The following is a 17800-nucleotide window of genomic DNA, read 5'->3' on the forward strand; positions in this document are numbered from 1 at the left end:
ATAAACGATCATCTGATCATCATCTACTTCTTCTTGTGACACTTGCCGCCACTGCTCTGTTGGTGGCTTGATCCCTCGTTGATTACGGGAAGGCACTCCCTCATGTCAACGATCCGCATGTGCATCTCGTAGCATGTGTACACGTTCTTGGCCGCGAACTTGAGGTGAGCTTCAACCAGTTTTCGCATCTAGGCCCCGTGCCAGGATGCGGGATTTCTCTTGGCATCCTCCTTCATCTTTTTATAGTAGGGGTCTGATACGTCTCCAATGTATCTATAATTTTTGATTGTTCCATGCTATATTATATTCTGTTTTGGACATTAATGGGCTTTATTATACACTTTTATATTATTTTTGGGACTAACCTATTAACCGGAGGCCCAGCCCAGAATTGCTGTTTTTTGCCTATTTCAGAGTTTCGCAGAAAAAGAATATCAAACGGAGTCCAAACGGTATGAAACCTTCGGGAACGTGATTTTTGGAACGAACGTGATCCAGAGGACTTGGACCCTACATCAAGACATCAACCAGGAGGGCACGAGGTAGGGGGGGCGCGCCTACCCCCCCAGGCGCACCCTCCACCCTTGTGGGCCCCGCGTTGCTCCACCGACGTACTCCTTCCTCCTATATATACCTACGTACCCCCAAACTACCAGATACGGAGCCAAAAACCTAATTCCACCACCGCAACCTTCTGCACCCGTGAGATCCCATCTTGGGGCCTGTTCCGGAGCTCCGCCGGAGGGGGCATCGATCATGGAGGGCTTCTACATCAACACCATAGCCTCTCCGATGATGTGTGAGTAGTTTACCTCAGACCTTCGGGTCCATAGTTATTAGCTAGATGGCTTCTTCTCTCTTTTTGGATCTCAATACAATGTTCTCCCCCTCTCTCGTGGAGATCTATTCGATGTAATCTTCTTTTGCGGTGTGTTTGTTGGGACCGATGAATTGTGGGTTTATGATCAAGTTTATCTATGAACAATATTTGAATCTCCTCTGAATTCTTTTATGTATGATTGGTTATCTTTGCAAGTCTCTTCGAATTATCAGTTTGGTTTGGCCTACTAGATTGATCTTTCTTGCAATGGGAGAAGTGCTTAGCTTTGGGTTCAATCTTGCGGTGTCCTTTCCCAATGACAGCAGGGGCAGCAAAGCACGTATTGTATTGTTGCCATCGAGGATAACAAGATGGGGTTTATATCATATTGCATGAGTTTATCCCTCTACATCATGTCATCTTGCTTAAAGCGTTACTCTGTTCTTTTGAACTTAATACTCTAGATGCATGCTGGATAGCGGTCGATGTGTGGAGTAATAGTAGTAGATGCAGGCAGGAGTCGGTCTACTTGTCTCGGACGTGATACCTATATACATGATCATACCTAGATATTCTCATAACTATGCTCAATTCTATCAATTGCTCAACGGTAATTTGTTCACCCACCGTAATACTTATGCTCTTGAGAGAAGCCACTAGTGAAACCTATGGCCCCCGAGTCTATTTTCCATCATATTAATCTTCCAACACTTAGTTATTTTTATTGTCTTTTATTTTACTTTGCATCTTTATCATAAAAATACCAAAAATATTATCTTATCATATCTGTCAGATCTCACTCTCGTAAGTGACCGTGTAGGGATTGACAACCCCTTATTGCGTTGGTTGCGAGGATTTATTTGTTTGTGTAGGTGCGAGGGACTCGTGCGTGGTCTCCTACTGGATTGATATCTTGGTTCTCAAAAACTGAGGGAAATACTTACGCTGCTTTACTGCATCACCCTTTCCTCTTCAAGGGAAAACCAACGCAGTGCTCAAGAGGTAGCAGGGTCGATGATGGCCGAGGCGAGGTAAAAAAGGTAGTCTTTCTCCTTCTTGCTTCCCCAGACCCTGGCCACGGATGTCGACAAGGTTCTTGCAGGCCAAACCCGTAACCTTGTGCGCTTTTACATCATTGATGTTGTCCACCGTAGCGAACTTATAGTCGGGGTTGTTGACAAACCTGGCGAAATGCTCGCAAGGCCTTGTGGTCGGGAAGTAGTGGTAGACGAGGACGTGATGGCGCATGCACAATTGGGTCACGACAACCTTCTGATCATACCTGGCATGGCCGTCGGTGTACTAGTGGTCGATGCCAACCACTTTGTACTTGTCATTTTGAGCAAGCAACTGCTCCATGGTGTTGATGGAGTCCTCCACCACGGTCGGGTCATTGGTGTACACCACCGAGAGGTCCTTCTCCCTCATGTGGGTCTCCACTTGATGCACATTGAACTCCATTGGAGCGTCGCTAGATATCCTCTCTGTATGTGTCATAGTGGGTGTGCTTGTTTGTGTTGTGGGGCACGATCGAAAGGTTGAAGAGACCAAGGTTATAATGGCTGCGGGAATAAATGGGGAGGCCGGACGGACTGGAATATTGGCACGTCCGGATGGCAGTTTTTGCAGCGCGTGACTCCATCATGTCGCACGTAACTGTATCGTGGCGGCGCGCGTGGCGCAACCGCATGTATATGGGGCCCCCAACGTGATCATGCACCGGCCCCAACCGCTGGCAGAGCGTGCGCGGAGGAAGCGAGAGCAGCGCGCATGGAGGGACGCGAGTAGAGCGCTCCGCGGCCGCCTCAACATCGAGCAACCATATGCATATAGCAGTTGAACACGCAGGGAAAAGTCATCCACAAGCTGAGCGCGTGGATGGACGCGAGCAGAGCGTGCCACGGCGCCTAACGGCAAGCAGAGTGCGTCGAGGGATGATGTCTACTACGCAACTTTATTCTTGTAGACTCATGTTGGGCCTCCAAGCGCAGAGTTTTGTAGGACAGTAGCAAATTTCCCTCAAGTGGATGACCTAAGGTTTATCAATCAGTGGGAGGCGTAGGATGAAGATGGTCTCTCTTGAACAACCCTGCAACCAAATAACAAAGAGTCTCTTGTGTCCCCAACACAGCAAATACAATGGTAAATTGTATATGTGCACTAGTTCGGCAAAGAGATGGTGATACAAGTGTAGTAATGATAGTAGATATTGATTTTTGTAATAGGAACAATAAAAAACAGCAAGGTAGTAGTAACAAAAGTGAGCAAAAACGGTATTGCAATGCTTGAAAATGAGGCCTAGGGTTCATACTTTCACTAGTGCAATCTCTCAACAATGCTAATATAATTGGATCATATAACCTTCCCTCAACGTGCGATAAAGAATCACTCCAAAGTTCTTATCTAGCAGAGAACATAATACGAAATTGTTTGTAGGGTATTAAACCACCTCAAAATTATCCTTTTCGATCGATCTATCGAGCTATTCCTATAAGGGTCACAAACAACCCAAGAGTTCGTACTAAAATAACACCATATGATACACCTAGATACTCCAATGTCACCATGAGTATCCGTGAGTTGATTATACGATATGCATGAAATAACTTCAGATTCATAATACTCAATCCAACACAAAGAACTTCAAAGAGTGCCCCAAGATTTCTACCGGAGAAACAAAGACGAAAATGTGCATCAACCCCTATGCATAGATTACCCCAACGTCACTTCGGGAATCCGCGAGTTGAGTGCCAAGACATACACCAAGTGCTCTCAAATCCATAAAAATATTCAATCCGATAATAATGAAATCTCAAAGGTAAAACTCAATTCATCACAACAAGATAGAGAGGGGAAAACACCATATGATCCAACTATATTAACAAAGCTCGCGATACATCAAGATTGTGCCAAATCAAGAACACGAGAGAGAGATCAAATACATAGCTACTAGTACAACCCCTCAGCCCTGAGGGCGGACTACTCCCTCCTCATCATGGTGGCCACCGAGATGATGAAGATGGCCTCCAGTGATGATTTCCCCCTCCGGCAGGGTGCCAGAACAGGGTGCCAGATTGGTTTTTTATGGCTACAAAGGCTTGCGGTGATAACCCACAAGTATAGGGGATCATTTGTAGCATTTTGATAAATAAGAGTGTCGAACCCAACGAGGAGCTAAAGGTAGAACAAATATTCCCTCAAGTTCTATCGACCACCGATACAACTCTACGCACACTTAACGTTTGCTTTACCTAGAAAAAGAGTTAAACTAGAAGTACTTTGCGAGAATAAAACTATGAATAAATTGAAAAATAATAAAAGTAGATAACTTTTGTCACACAAGAAAGTCATTTGTCCCTAGGTGATCGATAACTAGACCGATGATCATTATCGCAATTTTATATGAGGGAGAGGCATGAGCTAACATACTTTCCGTACTTGGATCTATGCACTGATGATTGGAACTCTAGCAAGCATCTGCAACTACCAAAGATCATCAAGGTAAAAACCCAACCATAGCATTAAGTATCAAGTCCTCTTTACTCCCATACGCTACAACCCCCTTACTCGGGTTTGTGCTTCTGTTCACTCATGCCACCCACCATAAGAGAATCATGAACGTATTACAACACTCTACAGCGGGTATCCCTCGCGTTTGCACGACACGGAGGGCACTGTAGGACAGCACCAAAATAAAGTATACAAATCAAACCAATCATGATCATCAATCAACCCATAGGACAAAACAGATCTACTCAAACATCATAACATAGCCATAGATCATTGGGAAATAATATATAGCGTTGAGCACCATGTTTAAGTAGAGATTACAACGGGGAGAAGAGCTGTTACACCACTGCATAGAGGGGGAGAAAGTTGGTGTTGACGGTAGCAAGATTGTTGATGTAGATCGCCGTCATGATCCTTGCTCCGGTGGCACTCCGGCGCCACCGGGAGAAAGGGGGAGAGAGCCACCCTCCTTATTCTTCTTCCTTGGCCTTCCCCTAGATGGGAGGAGAGTTCCCCCTCCGGTCCATGGCTTCGATAGCAGCGGAGGGGCGGGAGCCCCTCTGAGACTGGATCTATCCCTATGTTATCTTCTATTTCGCGCTCCTGTTTTCTGGCCGAAAACCGTTTCTTATATTCCCGAAGATCCGTAACTCCGATTGCGCTGAGATTCTAACATGATTTTTTTTCCGGATATAAGCTTCCTTGCACCCGAAGTAGAGGAGCAACTGCCTTACGAGGTGGCCACCACGCGCTTGGGGCTAGGCCGCGCCCTGGTGTCTTGTGGAGTCCATGGGCCTCCGTTTGCGTTTATCCCACCTCCCAAAAATCACATATATTCTAAAATAATTCTCCGTAAATTTTTATTGCATTTGGACTTAGTTTGATATGGATATTCTGTGAAACAAAAAACATGCAACAAACAGGAACTGGGCACTGGATCAATATGTTAGTCCCAAAAAATAATATAAAATGTGCCAAAAGTATATAAAAGTTGTATAATATTGGCATGGAACAATAAAAAATTATAGATACGATGGAGACGTATCAGCATCCCCAAGCTTAATTCCTACTCGTCCTCGAGTAGGTAAATGATAAAAAAGATAATTTTTTATGTGGAATACTACCTAGCATAATCTTGATCATATATCTAAACATGGCATGAATATTAAGATACAAGTGATTGAAAGCAATAGTCTATAATTTGACATAAAGACATCAATACTCAGGCATCCTAACAAACAATCATGTCTTTCAAAATATCAATGCTAAAGAACGCTATCCCTACAAAATCATATAGTCTTGTCATGCTGCATCTTCTTAACACAAAGTATTTATCCTGCACAACCCCGGTGTCAGCCAAGCAATTGGTTCATACTTTTTAACACGCTTCAGCTTTTTCAACCCTCACGCAATACATGAGCGCAAGCCATGGACATATCATTATGGGTGGAATAGAATACGGTGGTAGAGATTAATTTGGAGAAGACAAAAAAAAGATAGTCTCACATCGATGCGACTAATCAACAGGCTATGGAGATGCCCATCAATTGATGTCAATGCGGGGAGTAGGGATTGCCATGCAACAGATGCACTAAGAGATATAAGTGTATGAAAGCTCAAACTAAAAACTAAGTGGGTGTGCATCCAACTTGCTTGCTCATGATGTAGCGCCCAAGATGTGATTCTATCCCAATCATGTGATGAATTCATGATTGGGGCACAACAGCATTTCGAGCGCATAGCAAGGTGGATATCATTACAACATACCATGTACTGAATAGATGAGAATACCAGATACATGCTTACACTCGCCACAAGCTACAACATGAATACATGAATACATAACAATCGTCATATAGAAGAGCAGGATCCGACTACAGATGAAATCAAACGAAAAAGAAGAATGGCATCCACCCTGCTAATCCTAGGCTCCTGATCAGGAACCTATCCCTTGATGAAAGAAGAAGGAGCAGAAGAAGAACTCCAAACAAGCAAGCATCGCTCTCACGTCAGATCGTCGCATTACCTTTACCTGCAACTGTTGTTGTAGTAATCTGTGAGCCATGACTCAGCAATCCCATTACCATGGGTATCAAGACTAGCAAAGCTTAGCGGGCATGGAATGGATAAGTGGTGAGGTTTCAGCAAGCACTAAGCATTGCATGGTGGCTAACTTACGAGTACAAGAATACGAAGAGAAACTACGCATAACGGACACAAACTAGTAATGATCAAGAAGTGATCCTAAACTACTTACAAGTCAAACATAACCCCACCGTGTTCTCTTCTCGAACTCACTCGAAAAGAGACGATCACGGTTACGCACGCGGTTGGTGTGTTTTAATTCGTATCTGGTGTCAGGTTCCCTACAACCGGATATTATAAATTTCCAATCTGCCACATAATCATGGGCACGTCTCTCGAAAAGATTAAACACTGCAGGGGTGTCCCAACTTAGTCCATTACAAACTCTCATGATCCGTAGAGGAAAATCTCCATCTCGGGATCACCCGATCAAGCTCGGAATCCCCATGCACAAGACATTTTGACAATGGTAAAACAAAACCAGCAAGACATCCCGACGTGCCGACACCCTGATAGGAGCCGCGCGTATCTCGTCTCAGGCTACGATTGGATGGGAAAGCCTACGAGTAAAACCAATCCTTGAGTTGCCCCGTGGTGGCCCCGCAGTCTGCCCGTTTTGGACCAACACTCATGTGGAGCACTGGCCCGGGTTGTTAATTAAGAGTCCTCGGGTGCTAGTCGGTCCCTATGCAAGTTTTAGTTATTATTAGGCAAATGGTAAAACCAAAGTTGGGCCTTGCTGGAAGAGTTTCATTCAAAGCGAACTGTTAAGGGGGCCCATAAACCCCGACCGTGTTAGGAACGCAAAATCAAGGAACATAACACTGGTATAACGGAAACTAGGGCGGCAAGAGTGGAAGAAAACACCAAGAAAAAGGCTAGGCCTTCCAACCTTTACCAAGTATATAGATGCATTAATTAAATAAGATATATTGTGATATGCCATGATATCCATATCCCAGCATGGAACAACCTGCAACTAGCAACGCTATAAGAGGGGTTGAGCAAAGCGGTAACATAGCCAAAATACGGTTTGCTGGGATGATGGAAATATTAGAGGCTTATCATGGCAATTTGGGAGGCTTGATAAACAAGTGGTAGGTAGCGCGACATAGCGATAGCATCGAGACAACTAGCAAGCAAAGATAGTAGTGATATCCAAGGTGATGGTCATCTTGCCTGAAATCCCGCTAGGAAGAAGACCGAATCCGTGAAGAAGATGAACGGGCGTAGTTGAACGAATTCTCACAATCGCAACGTAACCTAAACTATCAAGAAGAAGCAACACCAGAAAGAAGCAAGCAACAGGTGTCGGTGTCAAAACCGGCAGATCTCGGGTAGGGGGTCCCGAACTGTCCGTCTGAGGATCAACGGTAACAAGGGATGAGGGGGACACAATGTTTACCCAGGTTCGGGCCCTCTTAAAGGAGGTAAAACCCTACGTCCTGCTTGATTAACGAGTATAGGGGTTACAAGAGCTGATCTACCTTGAGATCATAATAGCTAAACCCTAGCTGTCTAGCCTATGAGAATTCTGATCATCTCTATGGACTAAACCCTCCAGTTTATATACACACCGGAGGGGCCTATGGTTATACAGAGTCAGTTTGTAGGGGAAGGAAATAGCATATCCGGACATCAAACTTGCCATCCACGCATATAAGAGTCCTACCCGGACATGGGGGAAAAGTCTTCTGCTTTTATCTTCATGGCCCATCAGTCCGGCCCATATCAAATAGTCTGGACACCCGAGGACCCCCTAATCCAGGACTCCCTCAGTAGCCCCCGAACCAGTCTTCGATGACGATGTGTTCGGCACGCGGATTGTCTTCGGCGTCGCAAGGCGGGTTCCTTCTCCTGAACATTTTAAGATAGTTCCCTGCACAAAGGAACTATATCCGGCTCTGTATAATTAATACAACCCTAGCCACGAAGGCAAGATGCCAAAATAAAACAGTGTCTTTTACTGACAACTTTTTCGGCGAAGCGTCATGCTTGGCTCTTTTAACATTTCGAACCATTTTCATGCCTCCTGTTTCGTGTTTCGAGGCCCAGCCTCCATTGGCACATCTTGTCAAAATAGAGATTGTGCTCGCCCATTACGGGATTCTCATCAATACGGTTTTGGGTAATCGAACCGCGCCTTTCGCATGATCTCTTTGGGAACAGGCGAGTTTTAAGGCTTGAGAGGGGGGGTTGGTATTTCACTGCCTATAAGAGAGTAAAGATTCCTCCTTCCCCCCCACGCCTTCTTCTAGCTCCAGCGCCCAAAACTTCAATCTTTCCCACCGCCACCACCCTCCCTAGTCATGGCTGGATCTGGTTCCAAGGGCAAGTGGGAGACCTCCTCCGTCACCGAGAAGGACATCAAGGAGCTCCAGAGCGCGGGCTATCTGTCCGCGGATATCGCGCACAGGCTCCCTGACAAAGATCAGGTCATCCCCACTCCGGAGCCCGGCGAGAGGGTCGTATTCATCCCTCATTTCCTCTGAGGTCTAGGGTTTCCCCTCCACCCCTTTGTCCGAGGCCTCATGTTCTACTATGGGCTAGATTTCCATGATCTAGCCCCAAATTCCTTCCTCCACATCTCAGTGTTCATCGTTGTGTGTGAGGCTCTACTCATCATCCCCCACACTTCGGCTTATGGCTCAAGGTCTTTAATCTGAAGCCGAAGGTGGTCGACGGTCAGCATGCAGACTGCGGTGGGGCCATGGTAAGCAAGCTCCCCAACGCCGTCTGGCCCAAAGGGGCATTTGTCGAGACTATCAAGGTATGGCAGCAGGAGTGGTTCTACATCACCGAACCACGCGACGCCAAGTGGGCGGCCATGCCCGACTTCAGATCTGGACCCCCCACGAGACTCACCGCATGGACCACCAAGGGACTTGATTGGGGGTCCCAACCGGAGGTGAAGATGCTGCAGAAGCGCATCTCCAATGTGTTGAGCAAAAACACTGGTCTCACAAACATGATCCAAGTGATGCTCGTCCGTCGTGTTCTTCCTTTCCAACTCCGGGCCTCCCCCATGTGGGAGTTCAATCCGGAGGTGCCACGGACCTTGAAGCGCTTCTTCGGCACCACACACGAAGATATTTGGAAGCAGCTCTTCAAGGCCCAGAAAAGTAGGCCGATGAAGACCGAGGACATCGGACTCGATAGCGAGAACCCAGCTTCAGCGGTAAGCATAGCCTTTCCGAAGACCTATTCGGTCAGTACTTTAAATATAGTAAAGATCATATCGCCTGCCTTCCGTACAGGGCTGGACGGAAAAGGCGGAGCGGATCGACTTTCCGGCACCGCTGCCGGAGAATCCGGCCACACCCCAACTAACGGAGATGCTGGTCCCGGCGCCGTATCAGGTGCCGGAGAAGAAGGCCAAGAAGACAAAGGGCAAGGAGGCCAAGGGCGGCCCCCGCCACAAAGGTCCTTCGGATACAGTGTCCGGAGAGACTGAAGCCCTCTCTTCCCATGACGGAGACAAGGAAGAAGAGGAGGAGGAACTGGAAAGCGACTCCCCTCGTAAGGGGAGTAAGAAGAAGAGGGCGGTCTCCGAAGACTCCAAGGGAGAGGCGCCCAAAAGAGGCAAGATGACCCTCCCGGACAGTTCGGACTCGGATTCCGAACTGGTCCCCAAAAAACCTCCCAGGGCGAAGCCCTTGGCTGAATCGTAAGTATTCAAAAACTTACTAGTTTATCTTTGGTTTTCCTGTTTCCATTATATAAGCCATTTTGTTGTGTGCCTTTCAGCCCTCCACGCGAGCTTCCGAATACTCCGTTATCAGAGCGGAACTCTCTGCCGCCCGAGATGGAAGAGAGCAAGACGCCGCCACGAGCCCCCTTGCCCATCACCATGGATGACACCGAGGAGTTATCCCGAAGGACCTCTCCTGGCTGAGGAGGGGTGGACGAGGCTGTCGAGAAAGCGCCCGAGGTTAATACCTCGGTCGCCGAAGACATAGGGGAGGTGACCCCTATGACAACCGACGATGGGGACCCCCAACAATCCGGGCCCCATCCGGACACTGTTCCGGAGACCAATGCGGCTCTGGGATCGGGTGAGCAACCCCCTTTGAAAGAGGGGGGAGGAGCATCAGCTCCATCGGCGACCTCCACTAATCCAGAGGCGCCGAACGCTCTAGCAGAAGCACTGCAATGTGCTTCCATCATGGAGGAGCATCACACCTTGATGGGTGTGGTGGTGGAGAAGGTTCAGTCTGCAAAAAGTGGACCGAACGAAGCTTTCACCAGCCTACTAACAGGCTTTGAGGTATGCGACGTAATGTCCTAAACATTTTTGTTTCATATAGAGGAATATACCTGTGTATAGACAGTAGCCCCTGAGGCTCTGTCTGGTTTGAAAGAAACCGGACAGAGGATCCACATAGTATTCGGGAGAGTTAACATACTGTTCTGTTATTGTAATAGGCTTCCCTGTTGGCGGCGAACGCCCAGGCCGCGGAAGTTTCCGAACTCAATCGGAAGCTTCAGGTGGCCGATGAAGAGATCGACCACGTTAATAAGCGGTTCGATGAGACGCAATGTATGCGTACAATGTTTAGAAGCTTAGTTGTATATCAGAAGTGATATGTATATTCAGAGATTAACTCATGTAATGCTTTGATTATAGTTGGCGCAGCCGAGGTCAAGACCCTTAAAGGCGCCCTTGGCTAGGCCAAGAAGGAGGCGGAGGCGAATAAGGCAGCCGCTAACAAAGCGGCTGCAAAACTGAAGACCGAGCAGGCCGCCCGCCGCCAACATGTGGCCCGGGTGGCCGAAGTTGAGCAGGAGCAGAAGGATGCCATCGGCAAATGCGAGGCCTTGGAGGAGAAGACTTCGGCCTAGAAGACCGAACTCGCCAAGGCTCTCTGTGATGCTAAAGAGGCGTGGATCGGGTCCCGAAGTGCTCGCGAGGAGATCCATCAGGCGAAGCAGATAGCGGCTGGTAAGGCTTTTCTTTTCCAGAGTATTTTTGGAGGTCAGAGGTATGCTTTGCTCACACGAGTGTGGAGTTCTCCAGGCGCATTTGCAGATCTTCTGAGGAGTGCCACTGATGCCGCACAGTTCTTCCGAGCCCAGGAGGGGAACTCGACCGAGAAGCTGTTCTGGTCGCAATTTCTCGCGCCGGAGCATCCCACGCCTCTAAGCGACCAGCTGAAGCAGCTCATGGAGCTGCATAGGGTGGCGGGCTTGGCCATGAAGGACTTAATAGTCCAACTCTTGCCGGCCGAACCTATTCCCAGTAGCTACTTCGTTTTGGTGAAGCGGCTTGTCTATGCGCGGCCCCGAATTGATGCTATAAAGCATTTGGCCTGCATAGAGGGTGCTTGGATGGCCTTTGCTCGCCTGAAGATGCAATGGGCGAAGATGAAGGCCACCGACATGGCGACCGCAGGCCCGCCCAAAGGCAAGGATCATCGGAAGTCGGAGAGGTACTTCGACGACGTCCTGGAAGGGGCTCGAATAGTAGAGGGCCAATGTTCTAATGACGTGTTATTTGATTAGATGTGTTCGGGTTGTAAAAACTATGTTTGTGAACCTAGGCTTGTAATATATCTATGTCTGCGCCTTTTGTTTCAAGTGATTTTTCCTCATGTGCGGCCATTTATTTCTGAAAGTTGCTAGTCGTCGGCTTCAGCCCCCACGTAGATGCTATGGGGGTGTTCGACGTAACGCGTGACCGCACTTTATCCAATGTCTTGGTCCATAAAGGAGGCGTCCGCGAGGTGAATCAGGCAATCAGACTATGCGGCTTTATTACTTTCACTTAGCCATAGGAGTTTGACTGTGGAACTAAGTACTAGCCCCTGGTGCGTGTGCGGCTATCCAGACTACGGTGCCTGCTCCACGTGGCTGGGCGAAGACCAGCCCCTCGTATAACACGACGTGAATCGCTAATGATTTTGGTATAAGTCTAAGTCACCGAATCGCCGACCAGCTCTTGCTTTATCATGACAGTCAGTTTTCGGCTTTCTCTACTGAGGTATTTGACCGGACGAACCAGAAATACAATTGCAGTAGTTCTCCCTTTACTACCTTAGCCGAACGAGCGGAACGTAAGGTGGTAAGCACAGGAGCCGGGCAACCCAACTATAGACCAAAGACATGATTCGGAGCCGATGCATATAATGAAATATCCGGGACGCCGAAGAGTACCCCATAGGAGTTCGGACTTGAAAATGTGCCAGACCGGATACAGCCCCCGGTGTTTAAGGCCCGACTAAGGCACGTGTGGTAGTCGGACGTAGGGAGGGAATACAGATGATAATATAAAATAGATGAGTACCAAACAAAAGTGGTGATCAGCTGCTTCTTTATGCCCTGATTAATAAGTCGAGACGTGTCATTACAGATAATGCCTGAAGGCCAAGGCCATTTTACATGCTGAAAGTTTACATAATGGAAAGGTTTATACAGGGCTTTTTGAGAAAATAGTGGCTTGAAGATCCTAATGATGCCCTGCTGCACGTCTGCACCGTTTCTCCTTGGTTAGAAATCCTTTGAGAGGTGGAGTCGATGGTCGTCTATAAGAAAGGGGAACCTAGAAAGGAGCCCTTGTACAACCGTAGAGTAGGTAGGTTTTTAATGAACCTGTAGTAAAAGTGAAAAAAAGAAAAAGAGAAAAAAGGTTAAGGTCCGAATAGGGTCAAGCCGACTATAGACCTTTTCCGCAGTATGCCTCCAGTGCTGCCCAAGGTATTTTAAGTGCATAATTATGCACACGCGGTACGTATGCCACAACCTTATGGGGCGATCGGCAGAGGCTAAACTGCTATTCAAGCTCTGGATCCGCCGAGCTGTTTGTGCTGTAATGTGGATCGGACTCGCTTAGCGGTGTCATGGGTCTTGATGACCGATGAGCTATTCGGCTTGATGAGGCTGTTCTGTACCTTAGCTGCTAGGGCCGCGGTGTGCTCCTTAGTACGGAGGGAGCGCCCCATATTTCCATTGACTATGATGACACCGCGCGGTCCAGGCATTTGAGCTTTAAGTAAGCATAGTGTGGAACTGCATTAAAGCGGGCGAAAGCAGTTCGTCCAAGCAGTGCATGATAACCACTGCGGAAAGGGACGATATCGAAGATCAATTCTTCACTTCAAAAGTTACCTGGAGAGCCGAATACTACTTCTAGTGTTAAGGAGCCCGTGCAGCGGGCCTCCATGCCGGGTATCACTCCTTTAATGGCAGTGTTGCTACACTTGATTCTTGACAGGTCGATACCCGTCTTACGGACAGTGTCCTGATAGATCAAATTGAGACAACTGCCGCCGTCCATAAGGACTCTAGTGAGATGGTATCCGTCGATGATTGGATCGAGGACCAAGGCACCGAACCTCCGTGACGGATACTGGTTGGGTGGTCTCTGCGATCAAAGGTGATCGGACAAGCCGACCATGGGTTGAATTTTGGGGCGACAGGCTCTACAACGCAGACGTCCCTTAATGCGCGCTTGCGCTCCCTCTTGGGGATCTACTACGCAACTTTATTCTTGTAGACACGTGTTGGGCCTCCAAGCGCAGAGTTTTGTAGGACAGTAGCAATTTTCCCTCAAGTGGATGACCTAAGGTTTATCAATCCATGAGAGGTGTAGGATGAAGATGGTCTCTCTCAAATGACCCTGCAACCAAATACAAGAAATCTCTTGTGTCCCCAACACACCTAATACAATGGCAAATTGTATAGGTGCACTAGTTCGGTGAAGAGATGGTGATAAAAGTGTAATATGGATGGTAGAAATATATTTTTATAATCCGAGTAAATAAAAACAGCAAGGTAGCAAATAGTAAACGGGCACAAAAACGGTATTGCAATGCTTAAAAATGAGGCCTAGGGTCCGTACTTTCGCTAGTGTAATCTCTCAACAGTGCTAACATAGTTGGATCATATGATTATCCCTCAAAGTGCAATAAAGAATCACTCCCGAGTTCCTATTAGCGGAGAACAAATGATAGAATTTGTTTGTAGGGTATGAAACCACCTCAAAGCTATTCTTTCCGTTCGATCTATTCAAGAGTTCGTACAAAAATAACACAAAGCTATTCTTTCCGTTCGATCTATCCTAGAGTCGTACTAAAATAACACCAAAGCAAATTCATATTCATAATACTCAATCCACACGATGAACTACAAAGAGACCGCAAAGTTTCCATCGGAGAAACGATAATAAAAATGTGCATCAACCCCTATGCATAGATTACCCCAATGTCACCTCGGGAATCCGCAAGTTGAGTGCCACAAACATACATCAAGTGAATAAATATGATACCCTATTGTCACCTCAAGTATTCATACCGCAAGACATACATCATGTGTTCTCATATCTGAATATTCAATCCGACAAGACAAAACTTCAAAGGGTAAAGATTCAATTCATCACAACAAGAGTATAGAGGGGAGAAACATCATATGATCCATCTATATTAACAAAGCCCATGATATAGATCATGAGAGAGAGAGAGATTAAACACATAGCACTAGTAAAAAAAGACACACCCGTGACATTTTGGGCCGAACGATTTTTTTTCTGTCATACATATGACACTTCTATGACGATAATTGTGACAAAACCCGGTATCATCATAGATGTGGTGGGCTCCTACTTCTATGACAAAAAATCATGACAGAAAATGGGCTTTTCGTCCTGGGCGGGCCGGAGACGCAGCTGCATGACATTCTTTGGGCCGTCCATGACGGGAAAAACCATGGTAGAAGCGAGGACGAGGAAAATTTTGGGGAGTTCCCGATTACGGTGGGAGGTCGGGGGCCGAGCGATGCGCGTTTCTCTCGTACACGTACGCGCGTGTGTGCGAGGCGTTGGCTCTAACTGAACCCGAGCGAGGCGTTGGGCTCTATCTGAACCCGAGCGATTGCACTGCAGGCTACGCGTTACTGAACCCGAGCGATCGATCGATGGCTGTTAACTGAACCCGATCGAGCGATTCCTTCGCTACTGCTGCTAACTAAAGCCGATCGATGCTGCCTCTGGGATGAACAGTGAGCGTTGCGGGGGGGGGGGGGGTTGGATGAACAGTGAGCGGTGGCGTTGCCTCTGGATGAACAGGACCCCGTGGTGTGGTGGAGGGTTGGATGAACAGTAGACGGTGGAGGGGTGCCCGTGGAGGGGTGGTTGAACAGGACCCCGTGGTGTGGAGGGCTGGATGAACAGTAGACGGTGGAGGGGTGCCCGTGGAGGGGTGGTTGAATAGTAGCCGGTGGAGTAGCGCGCGGTGGAGGCTGGATGAACAGGAGCCCGTGGAGGCTGGAGGAGGTCGACGGTAGCCCGTGGAGGCTGGAGGAGGTCGACGGTGGAGATGAACAGTATCCCGTGGAGTCCCGTTTTGCAGTATGCCACACCCCTTCCGATGAACTGGACCCCCGTTTCGACCGTAGGAGGTCCGTTTCGTCCGTTTTGCGGTACGCCACACCCCTCCCGATGAACAGGACCCCCGTTTCGATCGTAGGAGGTCCGTTTCGTCCGTTTTGCGGTACGCCACACCCCTCCCGATCAACAGGACCCCCGTTTCGACCGTAGGAGGTCCGTTTCGTCCGTTTTGCGGTACGCCACACCCCTCCCGATCAACAGGACCCCCGTTTCGACCATAGGAGGTCTGTTTCCTCCGTTTTGTGGTATGCCACACCCCTCCCGATCAACAGGACCCCCGTTTCGACCGTAGGAGGTTCGTTTCCTCCGTTTTGCGGTACGCCACACCCCTCCCGATCAATAGGACCCCGTTCCGAACGTAGGAGGTCCGTTTCCACCGTTGTGCGGTACGCCAGGCCTTGTTTCCATCGCCTGTTCCGTCCAAGCCCTCCCGGTGAACATGACCACGCATTCCGTTCCGACCTAGCCGGTTGGCTCCCACGCGTTCCGTTGCCTCCCGATGAACACGACGCATCCCGTTGCCTCCCCATGAACACGACGCATTCCGTTGCCTCCCCATGAACACGACGACGACGCTGTTTCTCCGTTCCGACCCAGCCATGTACACGAGCCCTGGCCGTACGTATGCGCGAGTAGGCGTTCGAGACCCCGCCCGTATGTACACATACGTGGCCGTATTTTCTTTCTTGCACCCTGGCCGTTGTACGTACGTGTACATGCTACGTGCGCGCCTCTACTACGACACGTACGCACCTCTACATCCACCAGTATATATGTATGTGCACGTTCGCGACCATAATGACAACGCTACATACGCTTCGACCAGGTGGGTCCCGACTGTCAGGCACTTCCTTGCCTGCGAAGATGTAGCTGGTGGGTCCCAGCAGTCAGGGGGGCGAATCGTTTTTTTTTTGCCCGCACGCACTTCCTTGCATGCGAAGATGTAGCTGGTGGGTCCCAGTAGTCAGGGGCAAACGTTTTTTTCACGAAATACGGTGGCCCGTCCGGTGGGTCCCAGCTGTCAGGTGGAGGAATAATTATTTTGCACGTAATAAGGAGGCACTTCCTTGCTGCGGCCGTGGACCCAGCTGTCAGCCTCTCCACGTACAGTCCACGTCCGATGGAAGCCATTCCTTGACCACGTTGACCACGCCGCGCCGAGAGCACCAGGGCGGTGGACGACGGCGAGGCCTAGGAAGGGGACGACGTGGAGCCGGGGAAGACGCGGCAGTGGATGCCCACGCGTAGGAGTACGAGGGTTCACTGGTTCGCTCTGGTGTGAGGCTGCCGTCGCTGCAGAATAACAGGGGGTGTGGGTGAGTAGAGGGATGGCCTGGCCAGTGGTGGGAGTAGTAGGGGGCGGTGAGGCCTCTGCCGCATCGCAGCCGGCCACGGGAGGCAGGAGCACGAGGCACGACCGACGCTAGTTTGGGCGGCTGGAGCAAGAAGACCAGAGGTTGAAGAAGCACTACGGCCGTTGGATGGACATCGTACGGTCAGTGGAGCTAGAATCATGCATATTGACTAAGTTGACAAAGCCCTCCGTCCCCGTCAACTTAGTAGGCCCACAAGTCAGCCTGCCACTATACTGGGTCCCAGCTAACAGGGGGAGTATTCATTTTTTTGTGCGTAATAAGGAGGCACTTCCTTGCGTGCGAAGATATAGCTGGTGGGTCCGAGCTGTCAGCGGCGGTAATGTTTTTTCACAAAATACAGAGGCCCTTCGGTGGGTCCCTGATGTCAAGTGGAGGAATCATTATTTTGCGCGTAATAAGGAGGCATTTCCTTGCGTGCGGCCATGGACCCAGCTGTCGGCCTCTCCACGTACAGTCCACTTCAGATGCATGTCGGTCGTTGACCACGTTGACCAGGCCGCACCGAGAGCACCAGGGCGGTGGACGACGGCGAGGCCTAGGAAGGGAACGACACAGAGGCAGGGAAGACTCGGCAATTGTTTCCCACGTGGAGGGGAGTATGACTGTACGAGGGTTTACTGGTTCGTCTGC

This window comes from Aegilops tauschii, chromosome 6 (assembly GCF_002575655.3).
Source record: "Aegilops tauschii subsp. strangulata cultivar AL8/78 chromosome 6, Aet v6.0, whole genome shotgun sequence".
Taxonomy (NCBI): domain Eukaryota; kingdom Viridiplantae; phylum Streptophyta; class Magnoliopsida; order Poales; family Poaceae; genus Aegilops; species Aegilops tauschii.